This window comes from Rhipicephalus microplus, chromosome X, assembly GCF_043290135.1.
Source record: "Rhipicephalus microplus isolate Deutch F79 chromosome X, USDA_Rmic, whole genome shotgun sequence".
NCBI classification, from domain to species: domain Eukaryota; kingdom Metazoa; phylum Arthropoda; class Arachnida; order Ixodida; family Ixodidae; genus Rhipicephalus; species Rhipicephalus microplus.
The window spans coordinates 342,729,278-342,741,435 of record NC_134710.1 but is presented as its reverse complement, the minus strand read 5'-3'; the positions used below and the strand labels follow the sequence as shown (position 1 = coordinate 342,741,435).

Genomic DNA, 12,158 nt, shown 5'->3' with positions numbered 1-12,158 from the left:
TATAAATTGTTCGCTTTTGTTTTTATAAGTTATTCTGTATATATGTATTCAAATGGCCATACTATGTATCCAAAATCGCAGCCATTGGTTGAGTTGTGGTTTTGTGTGTTGCATAGGTATCAAGGCCGCCGCCTAATGCTGGCACCTGCTCCCGTATACACTTGCGATCACTCTGATATAGTAAGTAACGTCTTCGGAATAAAGAAGTAGAAAAAGTCTGACTATCGTGACACGTGCGTGACGTAATTTTTTCCCCGTGAAATTCCTTCCTGCTTAGCTGTCAGCGCGCTCTTTCAGGCAATATATGAGATAAAGCAAGTAAAGCGTACGAAAAATCTCTAACTCCAGTCCTACTTGACGGATTCTAAGAGTGGTTGCAGCAACCGATTTCTAAGGTGACAAACCTACTTATGAAAAAAAATGATAGTTACTTAAAAACATGTTTTAGCTACCTTTTAATAAAATTTTCTACTGGAATGGAAACAATGCTTACTGATACTTGAACATACGAGATCGAAAGGCGCCACCAATTATGTGAGATGCTGGCGTTAAAAAGCATCCACACTCTGGTTAAAATAGCTTACTTTATTATAACGTAATAATGAGTCGACTAGCTTCTTGAGCACAGAGTCTTCCCGCGCCAAACACTTGCAAAAACCATCGGACACATCGATGCGACCATAGATGAAAAGACAAGCTGAAATGATCAAGTATGTGAGCGTTCTGTTGTCACGGGTCAAAGTTGTAAACTTGCTGATAGAAAGACCACTCAGCTCCAGGGTAGCGACGTCCAAGGCGGTGAGCGTGGGCCGACCGTTTGGTTTCGGCGGCACCGCAAGCGTGGGCCTCCGCACTGAGTAGTTGTGGCACTCCTCCAAAAGTGATATCACGTGCTCGTCAAATGGGTTCAGGACATTCAAAACGACATTGATCATGTTCTCCTTATGGTGTAGGTCCTCTCGGATCGACAGGCTCCTGACACCACACCTGTGTTGTACCAAGTTGATCAGGGACATTCTTTTCGCTATAGCATGGTTGATATCGACTACGGCTATGCATCGGTGCAGAGAAAGCAGGCTGTCGAGGAAGCTCACCGTGACAGCCTCACTGTCCATGGCCGCAGGACACCGCGCCATCTGTGGCTGGTTGTTCATCACAACGCCTAGCGTGAGTTCACCCAGAGCGTGTCCTTTTTCCTCCCTAAGTGCCAGGCCCGCGTGCCATGATTTCGATGAACGCAGCCAGCCTGTGCAACAGTATACAGGTAGGTCTATCTTCGAGTTGTATGCAGGGAAGGGTGAGCAGTGGAATGGAGCGTATTCTCCGCCCTTTTGAAGAGGAACCTTCTAGCCGCACAGATCCCCGTTCGTTGCTCATTGGAACCCGCTGGTGAACTGGCTGGCACAGAAAAAGCAAACGTAGTCAACAGTGAGGGTCAGCAAAAAGCACTACTATTAGAGACGGTAAAGGTGTGAACCAAAGTGGCAAGTATAGTACATCAAACGAGAGAAGACGGTTACGTGCAGTGCGTTACGAACACATTATTAGGTTGGCCAACGTTTTTTCTGCTAATTGGACAAATAGGGCAGCAGCATTATGTGACTAATGCGCAGCACTACGCATTAGCATGATTAACCATGAGCCGTGTAATAACGTAGTGCTGACTACGCCCTCCACGTTGAATGTTGTGCGTGCACTGCGCCGCTGTAGAGCAAATGGCATCGAACCAAAAAATTGATAGACATAACAAGGGACAGTCAAAGAAACGTAATGTCTGCTGTATCATCAAACTTCAGTCTTTACATATTGGGATAATATATTGCCAAAATTTTCTTCCTTCGGCCAGAAGAAAAGGCTGTTGAAACTTTGTAGACCAACTAGAGATGAAAATAGGGTGGAATTTACAAATTTCCTTATTACCAACTCAGAGCTATCATATAAAACGCCCGAGACAAGAGAAGTACAAGAGCGATGAGAAGCCAGCGGCCGTAGTTTGGATGACAAATAAAAGCAAGCAATATGTGCAGCTAGTCGACTGGTCAGAAGTAGTAAATGTAAACAAGGTGTCAAATACCCACATACATATGAACGCTTGCAGTGAGCGAGTTAAATTGAGTTTTATCAAAGTATGGATTCACTTTTCTCTATTTTGACGAGGGACGTAAATTCTCGCTTTGATATTATAAACGCTGTAGAAAAAAAAAATACACTGCACGTGCGTATTGTGTGTCCTGCTTTCACCTGCGCGTCTTGTTTTCTTGTGCTGCTTCATAAAGTGAACCTTACTTCATGCGCCAATTTATTTAGGTTATGTCATTAAACTTAATTCACAAGACTCGCTTCAACGCAGAGTGTGGTGCCAATACAGTAACGCCTCCTTCTTTTGTTTCTGAAGAGTTTCTTGTTTTGTACGTTTTATTCAAAGTTGCCAGAAACGTCTTTATTGAATCATTGAAATAATACAGCGTTACGTAATACTATAAATCACGGTTGGGAGTTGTTATATACGTAGAATACATCATACAACCTTTTTGGGAGCTCTTGTATTTTTACGAGGAAGAATTGAAATGCCACGCGAGTACACAACGCATGGTACTACGTTGTCAATTCGCTTGTTTCCATCATGAGGCACAAGAACCAAATCAGGTACTCTTACTGTTGAATCTTAAAGACAAACATGTGTGGTAGTCACTATCTAGCTTCCTTGCATGGTTATTTGAGTCACGTTAGAAAAAGGCCCCGCAGTGTTGGTGGCAATGGGCTGCGAGTATCGATCAAAGGAAACAAAACCGTTTCTTTTAGGTTGCATAAGATTATTTTAGTGAGAACCCTTAGGGGTTAGTCACAACAATTTCATTCAGGGTGGTGCAAAATTAAGCTTTGAGGCACTAGCGAATGCGCAACTTCAAAAGCAACTTGACCTCCCAGCCTTTCCCCTTCGTTTCACTGTTTCTGCTTAACAGAAAGCACCCAGGGGAGCAAGACCGCTGGGGATAAGTAAAGAAGAGCATAGTCGCCGAAAGCATTCATTAAAAAAAAAACGGGGAGATGGCACTCCGTTACGAAGCCAGCCTTGCCCAGTGGAATGATCTGAGAAGACTCTCTTCCTTGCATTATACCGACACGTAAAAGCAATACGCTGCCTCGATGTGGCAAGGTAGTTTGGCCGTGTATGCTCTTACGGCTGCTATACATAAACCATGCACTGCACGGTTATACTGACGTCAAGACGACATATTGAAACGCATTCGATGGCTTATTGAGACTCATACCCATTTTTTTTTTCGGTCGCGTTCCGCATCACTCTGACCCAATTTTTCGTTCCTGCGTGGTGTCGACCCAAGATTGGAGCTGCGGCTGCTGTCTGGTCCAGTACAAAAACCAGATGGTAATCACTTGATGAAGAGGCTAATTTCGGGTTGTCAAAGTGTCATTACGAGAGATGTTACTACAAATACCGGCCATGGTATTTAGCGTGTTGAAAATTAAAGTTACTTTCAACTTTTTTTCTACTTTTTCTCGAGGATATGACATGCATGAAGCATTTCTTCAATCTTGTAGGCATTTTGCGGTTTTTTTCCTTTGGTGCGGGGAAACGGTGTAGTTTTATGGGCAAGGAACTGGCAATGATTCCTTTAGTATACAACATTCTCGCGAAGCGACCAGTAAACAAGAAGCAATTTTAGGGTTTAAAGACAAACTATATACTATTTGGTTGCGAGGCGCATCGTAGCTTAGGACTTCTGCTCAATTTAGAGCACCTGAGGTACGTTAACAAGCGTCTTAATGAATTATGTGGGTGTTCTTGCATTTGAATCTCATCTAATTGTGTGCCACTGGTGCCGGAAACCAAGCCTTCGTGCATGCCGCGCCACAACTTAGATAAGCTACAATGGCAAGACAGAAAAGTTGTGCTAACTAAATCATCATAAGATTTAAGTGATCAATGAAGGACTATTCAATGGCCTCCGCAAAGCTTTTCCAAATGGCCATCGCCAGAGAAGTTTATTTCCTCACGAGTCGACTGCCACACAAAATTTTAAAATCAAACAAGTTTGAGCCGAGTTACATATTTACGCTGTATTTGCTTTCTTTGTTCTCTCGCCTTGACTAGTGCTCTGGAAGCTGATCAGGGAGGGGCGGCACGGGAGAGAGCTTACGTCATGCGCATATCATGAACTTGAGCATTTTGTTTATCTTTTTGCTTTAAACGTGCGTCCTACTTTCAGCGTGTTCGCGACCGTTCTTGTGGGAGGTGAAGGACTCCCACGACGGTCGTGGTAACGAGATTGTCACATGATTGATGTCATGACCAGTGAGTAATATTTGTCAAACCAATGTACCCTCCTATGCTTACTTTGGTTTACCCCAAATTGAAGGGATTATCACCGACATAGCGCTGACGTAGGCGGTTAAATATATTCTTAGATTGAAATTCTAAAGTGCATGCACTACGGTAAGAAAACCTTCGCTTTTAAAACCTTAGGATCAGAGGCTATTCTGATACTCGCCACCAATTAAAAACAACGACAAAGCGTACGTGCTAGTTCTCTTGCAAAGCGTGTTTGAGGTAACCTATGAAAACATGATGGCGTTCGTGCTTACAATTCAGTCAAGCCACGGGTGTTGTTACGAGTAACAACGCAGTGCAAACCCGAATAATTCCTGGTGTTAGGTCACTGTCGCAACCACACAACTGGTTTTCGGAAAGCTTGGCGCTGCGCATGGACAATTGTGGTCACCATTTCTTCCAACGACACAAGAAACACTTACCGTTGCCGTGAAAGCGATATCCTCAAGAGTTGGCTGCCCAAGACGAATGAGATGGCAACTGACCGTTATTCTTCTTTTTTCCTCCTCTCAAGCCACATACCCAATGCAGAAAATGGGACGATGATTAGGTAATGTTTTCAATATTTCTTCATAATAATTTCTGTATGAGCTAAGAATAGCTAATATAACAAACTTAAGTACAGATTATTAGAATTGAAATAGTTAAAAGATGAAGCATTTAGCTCAGTTTTCTTTTAGAATGACTGATGAATTTCTCTTTGAAAATCCTCTGGTGTTTCTTAAGGCAACTGCCCTTCATAAAATGACTGGCTGGATCCGACCCTGGCCCGTCCCGGCCCAAAATCCTCTAGTTTCGGCCCGCCGGAGCCCAGCCCGGTGTTCTTAAATAAATAGCGTACCTGGTCCGGGCCCGAAAAGCTTGGGTTCGGCCCGGCCCGGCTATTTCAGTTAATTGTGCCTCGAGGATAAGCGAGGCACTGTCAGATTGCAGGACGAAATCAAGTCATAGGTGGCTGCCTTACGTACGCAGTATTAACCACGCAGTCTTACACAAAATTCGAAGCGCTTCTTTCGATACTGCAGATATTTTGAGTATCTATCTATCTATCTATCTATCTATCTATCTATCTATCTATCTATCTAGCTAGCTAGCTAGCTAGCTAGCTAGCTAGCTATCTTTATATCTATCTATTTATCTATCTATCTATCCGCATACGTCTGTGTGCTCTCGTGAAAATCCCCTAACTTTGGGTAAACCAAATATAGCATGGAATGGTAAGATGGCTTCGTGAATATAACTAGGTTGTCATCAGTTGAATGACGTTGCAGTCCCATCGCGTACGTCGTCAAACCCTTTCTGCCACACGTGTGGCACATGCCCACCAGTGGGTACGCGCCACAGGCATGCGGGTATGTGCCACAGGGTAGTATTGAAAACTTAGCAAGTTGGTACAGATTCTTAGTTGATCGAGGTAAACAGCGCAAAAAAAACTAGGACAGAGTAAATGAAGGACACAAGACTGTCTTCATTGTTCACGCTGTTTACCTCGACCAGCTATGTGTCACAGGGGATTGACAGTTTATATCTATCCGGGAAGTGTGAAGACAGATATGGGTAATTTTATTGCGTGAGCATTAAAGAAATGCTGACATCCGCAGCGTTAACCTGAGACATGGAAAAAATAAAGGTCAAGGTCTCAGCATAAATCGAACCCTGGTATTTTGCGTGGCAATAATGAAGTATTCTACCACAGAACAACTACGGGTTTCGTAACTGCTTTTCAAATGAGTCTTGATGTGCGTGAAACGTCTATTGTGGTTGCAGTGCCGGATATCAAACTTCATAACATTACATGTGCCTATGATACAGCCGTTTCGTCGGTTTGATGTGAAATGTAGTTAGCCGCCATCCACTGAAGTTGATTTTTGAGTGCTGTTCGTATCTTTGCACAACTGTAAACAACTGATTAATTAAAGCAAATGAGGCTGTTGAACGTGTGTCCGCGCGTGCATTCGTATGTACATATCTTTAGCGCCACTTCGTAATGTTTTGCTCAGTAAAAAAATTACATCCAGTCACCTTCCTTTCGCATGCTTCTCATAGCACCAATGCCCAAGGTACGTGAGGACTGCAGATTTTTTTTTTTATTTTAAATTCGACTGCGAAATATAATACCCTCCTAAAGTAAAAAAATGGCAGAAATTTATAATTTGAGTATACAAAAGTTGTATACGAGTTATGACTGTTGAGTCTCTTGCAAATTTGATTTGTTGCACACTACGATAAAAAAAAATGGTTTCTTGCTCTTTCTGGAAAGAATACACCAGGCTGAGAATTGTTACACAAAGTAAAGCTCTCGTGTCCACTACTCGGCGGCCAACTGTACTCAACGTACACTAAGTTTTCTCTCCCACAACAAGAAGGTTCTCTGACCCACCTTTCTTCCATGAGTTACCGCCACCACAGTGCCATCAGTGACCTGTCGAAGCGAGTGACAGCCGTTCGCGCGCAATCCACCAACCACACTGTTTCCTCAAGATGCCTTAGCTCATGTTCTTTGTGTAAGAATCTTCGATTTTTAACTGTTTCGGCTGTGGTGTCCAATAAAAAAATAGGAAGATATTTTGCTGCAAAGTGCGATATGATTAAATAGGAAGTGAAACGGGTGTCAGAACTAATTTCAATGCACTTGCGCAAGCATAGGTAATAATTTTTGCGTCATCGTCTTCTTTGTAACTCTGCAAAGTGGAGAGCGAAATGGCAAAATGCCATGACGATAACACTCGCTGAAACCAAATAATAAATCACACCTTACTGGTTAACTATTGTGTGAGTACCTACCGTATTATTTAGGTTGTTTGTAAGATGGTTACCTTCCTATTTACAAAGTGGCTTTTCCATAACACCAATGCATCGCCCCGGGCAGTGGACAATCTTTATGTCCTAAATATAGGACACCAGGGCTCAGTGGTTTTCAGACCCCTGAATGCATTTAGAATAGTCTAGATGAGTAGCTTCTGTAAAAGCTCCCGATTTCTTGTTATTCTAGTCGATAAACCTGCCCACATTACTTAGATAATATGTAAGGTGTAACTTATAGCGGGATAGTACGTCATGAATTTTAATTGGTTTTATAAACATTATAATGGTGAGTGAAAAGATGATGATGGAGTGCGGTTCAATCAGCTCGCCCTTGCAAACAAGGATGGAATTAACTTTGGCACTGCAAAGCAGGATTCGGCATTTTTTTGCCACGTTGGATCTTCGAAAGTGTGCAATATATTTGGCCGTAGCCATTCAAGTGCATTGAGGAGCTCTGAATCACAAGCGCAAAAACTAGCTATCAGACAGTTTAGGTGCTTCAACCAAAACGTGGTAGCTGTAAGTTTCAGAACAATAACTTGCACTAACAGAGTTAATCAGATCTATTTAAATTCACCATATATCACTCTACAACCCCTAAGTCCTGGTGTCCTATATATAAAACATAGAGTTATTTTCCTTCTACACTGATCGGATACTGAGAAAAAATATTTACGCGCTCTTGATAATGTAGTAACTCCAAATGAACAAGAAAAAAATTTCTGTCTGTTACTTGAAATTCTGTGCTGGAAGGTTTAAAAGTATTATGTGTTAAAGAAAGAATGAATAACGGCTTCCAAAACTACTCTCTATTAGACCGCTGAAGTGAACCAGCCGATGGACTCTTCAGCGCTCCCCGTCGAACAGGGCGTTTCGGGTGTCCGGAGCGCAATCCTGCTCAAAAAACGAGAAATAGTTAGCGATGACCGACGGCTTCGGTACGAACACGGGAATGAAGTCTCGCTTTCCGTGGCCCGCAGTTGTGATTCCAGGCTTGCAGCTCGCGGCAGCGACAGTGCGAGAGAATGAGAGGTGTAACAGAAAGCAAAACCAGTGACCATTGTGCGAAAGAAAAGGTGGAAGGCTAAGAACAAGCCAACTTTCAACAGTTCTAGCGCTCATGTGGAAGGTCACTTCACGAGGATCAGGCATATCCTGTTGTCTTGGTAGGCTTCATTTTATAAGGCTTCAAGTTTCCAGTCGACAAAATATGTTTTATCATAGGTTGAAATAATAAAGCAAAACAGCGTACACACGCCATTATACAGAAACCTACGAAACCCGGGCCTCAAACTAGTCTGACCTAGGCCCGGGCCCGACCCGAGTCTGAAACTCACAGGCGCGAGCTTGGCCTGAGACCGATTCAACAATCTTTTACCCGGACCGGCGCAGGTCCGTGCTGTGCTTTAACTGAGAGTTCAGTTTCCTTACAAAATCTGACAACATATTCGTATGATGATGGGGCAATTATTATTAAGTGAAAGCTCTTTTGATCCCTGCTCTCTTAAAATAATATTGTTTACGATTGTGCTGTGTGATGATGCCTAATGAAGCTTTGTTATATGTTTACGAGTAAATTCCAACAGAAAGACATACAAAAATGTATAAAAACTACTGAATAACAATTGTCATCCTTCTGTTTTACCCATCAATAAGTTGTCCCTGTGACAATGCCTTTCCAGGTTGCCTGATACGACAATGTATAAATGTTTTCAGACACAAAAGTATGTTTCTCGATTTGATTTGGAACGTAAAAGTAATGCTGAATGGTAGCATACAATGTGTATGCCTTTTCAATTTCCGCAGAAGCGAGCTCTTTGATCGATTATGTTTTATGTATTTTATGAGGTAACTGAAGTTGTATGAAGCATTCACAGCTTAAGGTAGGTTGCCACTTTCAAAAACCAAACTTTCTAAAAAAATAAGTTTTTCGGAAATACCACTTACGCAGATGATTGGTAAACCATTCATCGTGGGTGACAGCCGAGCTAGCAGCGATATGTCACGTTTAAGTACGTGCAAGAAAGGTTACCATCATCGAAGGTTGTCATCCTTACCGACTGTCATTGTGCCCTTAGCACACTCACCCGCAAGGAGATGGACAGCCCTATTTTATGCAGTATCATGGAATTCGTCAACAATATTCTCTCACGTGGAGTATGCCTAGCTGCACAGTGCACACCTTCGCACATAGGCATTGCAGGCAATAAAGAAGCAGATCGCCTTGTCTCGTTTTGCAACCATGAAGGTTGTGACTGTCTGGGAATTCCATGTACGATGGACAACGCTCGTCTGCTTATACGGCGACACCTCCTAAAGCACCACCCAGACCAGCGTCTTGCAACGTATTACTCCCTCCCCGTGTTCGTGGCAGTGGCTTGCCTCATTGCTCTAGAACGCTGTCATACAAACTAAGAGTGGGCTCTGTGCAGGTGCGTGAACAATTGCACCGTCAACGGCGTGTTGACAGTGCTTTGCGCACTGCTTATGGCTCCTGCAAAACACTTGAGCATCGCATAGTGCACTGTGTTACAAAGCAGTAGCGAAGTCCTTGGGCCGGCTGCCCCAAGCGTGCCTTCCCGTCATCTCGGACATTCTTTTGTGGGGTGCGGGTTGTCACCTGCACCGGCTGTATTTGTCTCGGCTGTGCGCTTCGCCTGCGGGGCAGTGGCTACGGGCGGGCCCCTCTGGAATGTGCGGAAGGCCGGTTGTGTGCTACAGGAGCGACTGCCATGAATTTCTCCTGCGTGGTCGCTTCATAGTCCCCGCGCGTGTGCCACGTTTCATCTGCCACGTGTGTGAAGGGATACTTGTGTTGTGCTCTCTATGAGTGGTTGGTTCCCCGAAGTGTCATTTTCCACCCCTATCTTTGGAACTGCCCGGCGAGGCAGGGGGAGCAGCCCGCGAGAAGAAAACAGGAGAGTGTCGCGAGAAGAGTCCTCGTTCAGACGTTACTGTCCAACATGTTGCAAATAAACGTCTTGTTAAGTTTTCCTTTACGCCTGTCCCTCTGCCTCAGCTCTCAAGAGTTCTGAACATCCCCGTGGCCTGCGGAATGACGACCACCACCCAGCTCCATGCTACCTACTGGGTCCGCTGCGGCCACCGACGCGGCTCGTAACAACCGTCCCGTATATTCTACGCAGCGGGCTTTGCTGATTAAGGAATACGAATTCCTGGGGCTTAGGTGCATGACCCTATAGGATTACCTCTTTCCGAGAGATTGTGCTTCCCGCCGCGACCAGGTCCATCAAGCTCTACTTACTTTTATGGACCGAACGGGCCTGGCCGCCCATTTACGGTCGAATTTTAAAAAAATTTTTACCGATACTTGCCTAAGTGTTCTTTTTGTTTACTTCCCTTTCTTGTTTCCTCTTTCTCCCCTCTTATCTTCCTTTTCTCAGTTTCTCCTCTCCTCCCGAAAGTCTGAGCAGGCGTTGTGCTTCTCCAGGTGGCAGTTGCAAGCTTGTTTTTTCCCTCTTTCCTATGTGTCCTTGAGTATCCGTGTATGTAAATGAAATAAATTTTTGCAATGTTTGACTATTGAAGAATATTTAGGAAGAAAATTATGAAATTATCATGAGCCCTTCAAAAGTTATGATTATTTTCCCGCCCCACTTCTTTGGATGCTCTCGAAACCAAAAATGAAGGTTTTTGATTGCACAATGCCTTCAATATTGTCATGAGTGTTTTTAGACATAATAATTAATGCTAATTTGTCTAACTAAACTCCAGATATTTTGGGACATGACGTTTTCAATTTATCAGAAAATGTCTACTACATGTATACGGCACTGCTGTCAAAGCCGGGCTCCTTTTTGCTCGGCTATCTGGGGTTTTTGATTTACTACCTTCCACCTCATGGAATTAGTTGTGGCCTTTAGGGTAGAAAGTTATAGTATTCCGCGAAATATGGCAATTTACAGTAAAAAAATCACAGCACATCTGCGGTAATAATGATGATGAGTGGGGCGAAGCTTCCATCCGTTCATTCGTCCTGATGTCCATCCGTCCATGCATGCGTGCATGCGTCCGACCACATTCGCGAACGTAGACTGTGCGCGGGTAACACCGACGAGACGCGAGCCAAGGAAGCCGAACGCAAGCGTCTTCAATGCACATCCCTCTCCGCTTAGTCCATGCCCTACCAACGATCCGCCGCGTACGGTGACTATCCAGGAGACTGAGAGAGGCCCTCGTTCTCCGCGTACCCAGACACAGCCCACGCAGCAGCCAATCGGAGAGTAGCGGTACAGCACCATCTAGAATGTCCTCGCTCGACTGCAGTTTGTATGTATTTCTATCAGACAGCGTCGTCTATTGTACTGTTCTGGAGGTACCGCCTTCTTTCCTTTTTCGTCTCTTCTCTCGGTTACGCATGACGTATGACAAGGTTACACTAAGAGGAAATTCGCCCCTAAAAAGAAGTACAAACGCAAGGTATAAAATTATTTATCAAGCTTGGACCTGATGTGACGCACGTCAATGAGTGTCAGCTGGAGACGCAACACGAGATAGAATGAAAGTATATGTTTCAGCTCGCTTGAAAGGAGTTTCTAACCCTTCAATGTATGTCCGAAGCAATGATCCTGGTGAATTTCAAAGATATTTACAGATTTTTATAATCTGAACATTCCATGCAAATCTTTAAAGGCGTTTTCCTCAAACACATTTTGCATCCTACACTCACGCGGACAGTGATACCTCTTTCCTTCATCAATATTTTCCTATGAAACTTTATTGCTATTCCATCGCAAGTAGAGCTGTGTATTCAAGCCGACCTATTGAAAACGAGCCGTAACATTTTGTACACTGGCCAATCGTGTGAAAAACGACAATGCCTAACTACAACATTTTCAGTCTTTTGCAATAACGTGCCATTGCTCAGAGATGTGGTGATCGTGAAGGTTAGATGCACAGGGTAGTGTCCTCATTCTATACATGCCGAATCACGTTTGAATCGCACCAACCATTTCGCAAGTATGATCGTTGGCGATACATC

General features: G+C 43.8%; 1 long non-coding RNA gene across 1 annotated transcript; it reads right to left on the bottom strand.

Annotated features, from left to right (window-relative positions):
• Positions 1-565: 565 nt before the first annotated feature.
• Positions 566-4,832, bottom strand: LOC142776320 (uncharacterized). Its single transcript, XR_012887450.1, has 2 exons — positions 4,774-4,832; positions 566-1,398 (listed from the first exon to the last, which is right to left on the bottom strand). It is a non-coding gene; the product is annotated as an uncharacterized LOC142776320 (long non-coding RNA).
• Between the last annotated feature and the right edge of the window lie 7,326 nt (positions 4,833-12,158).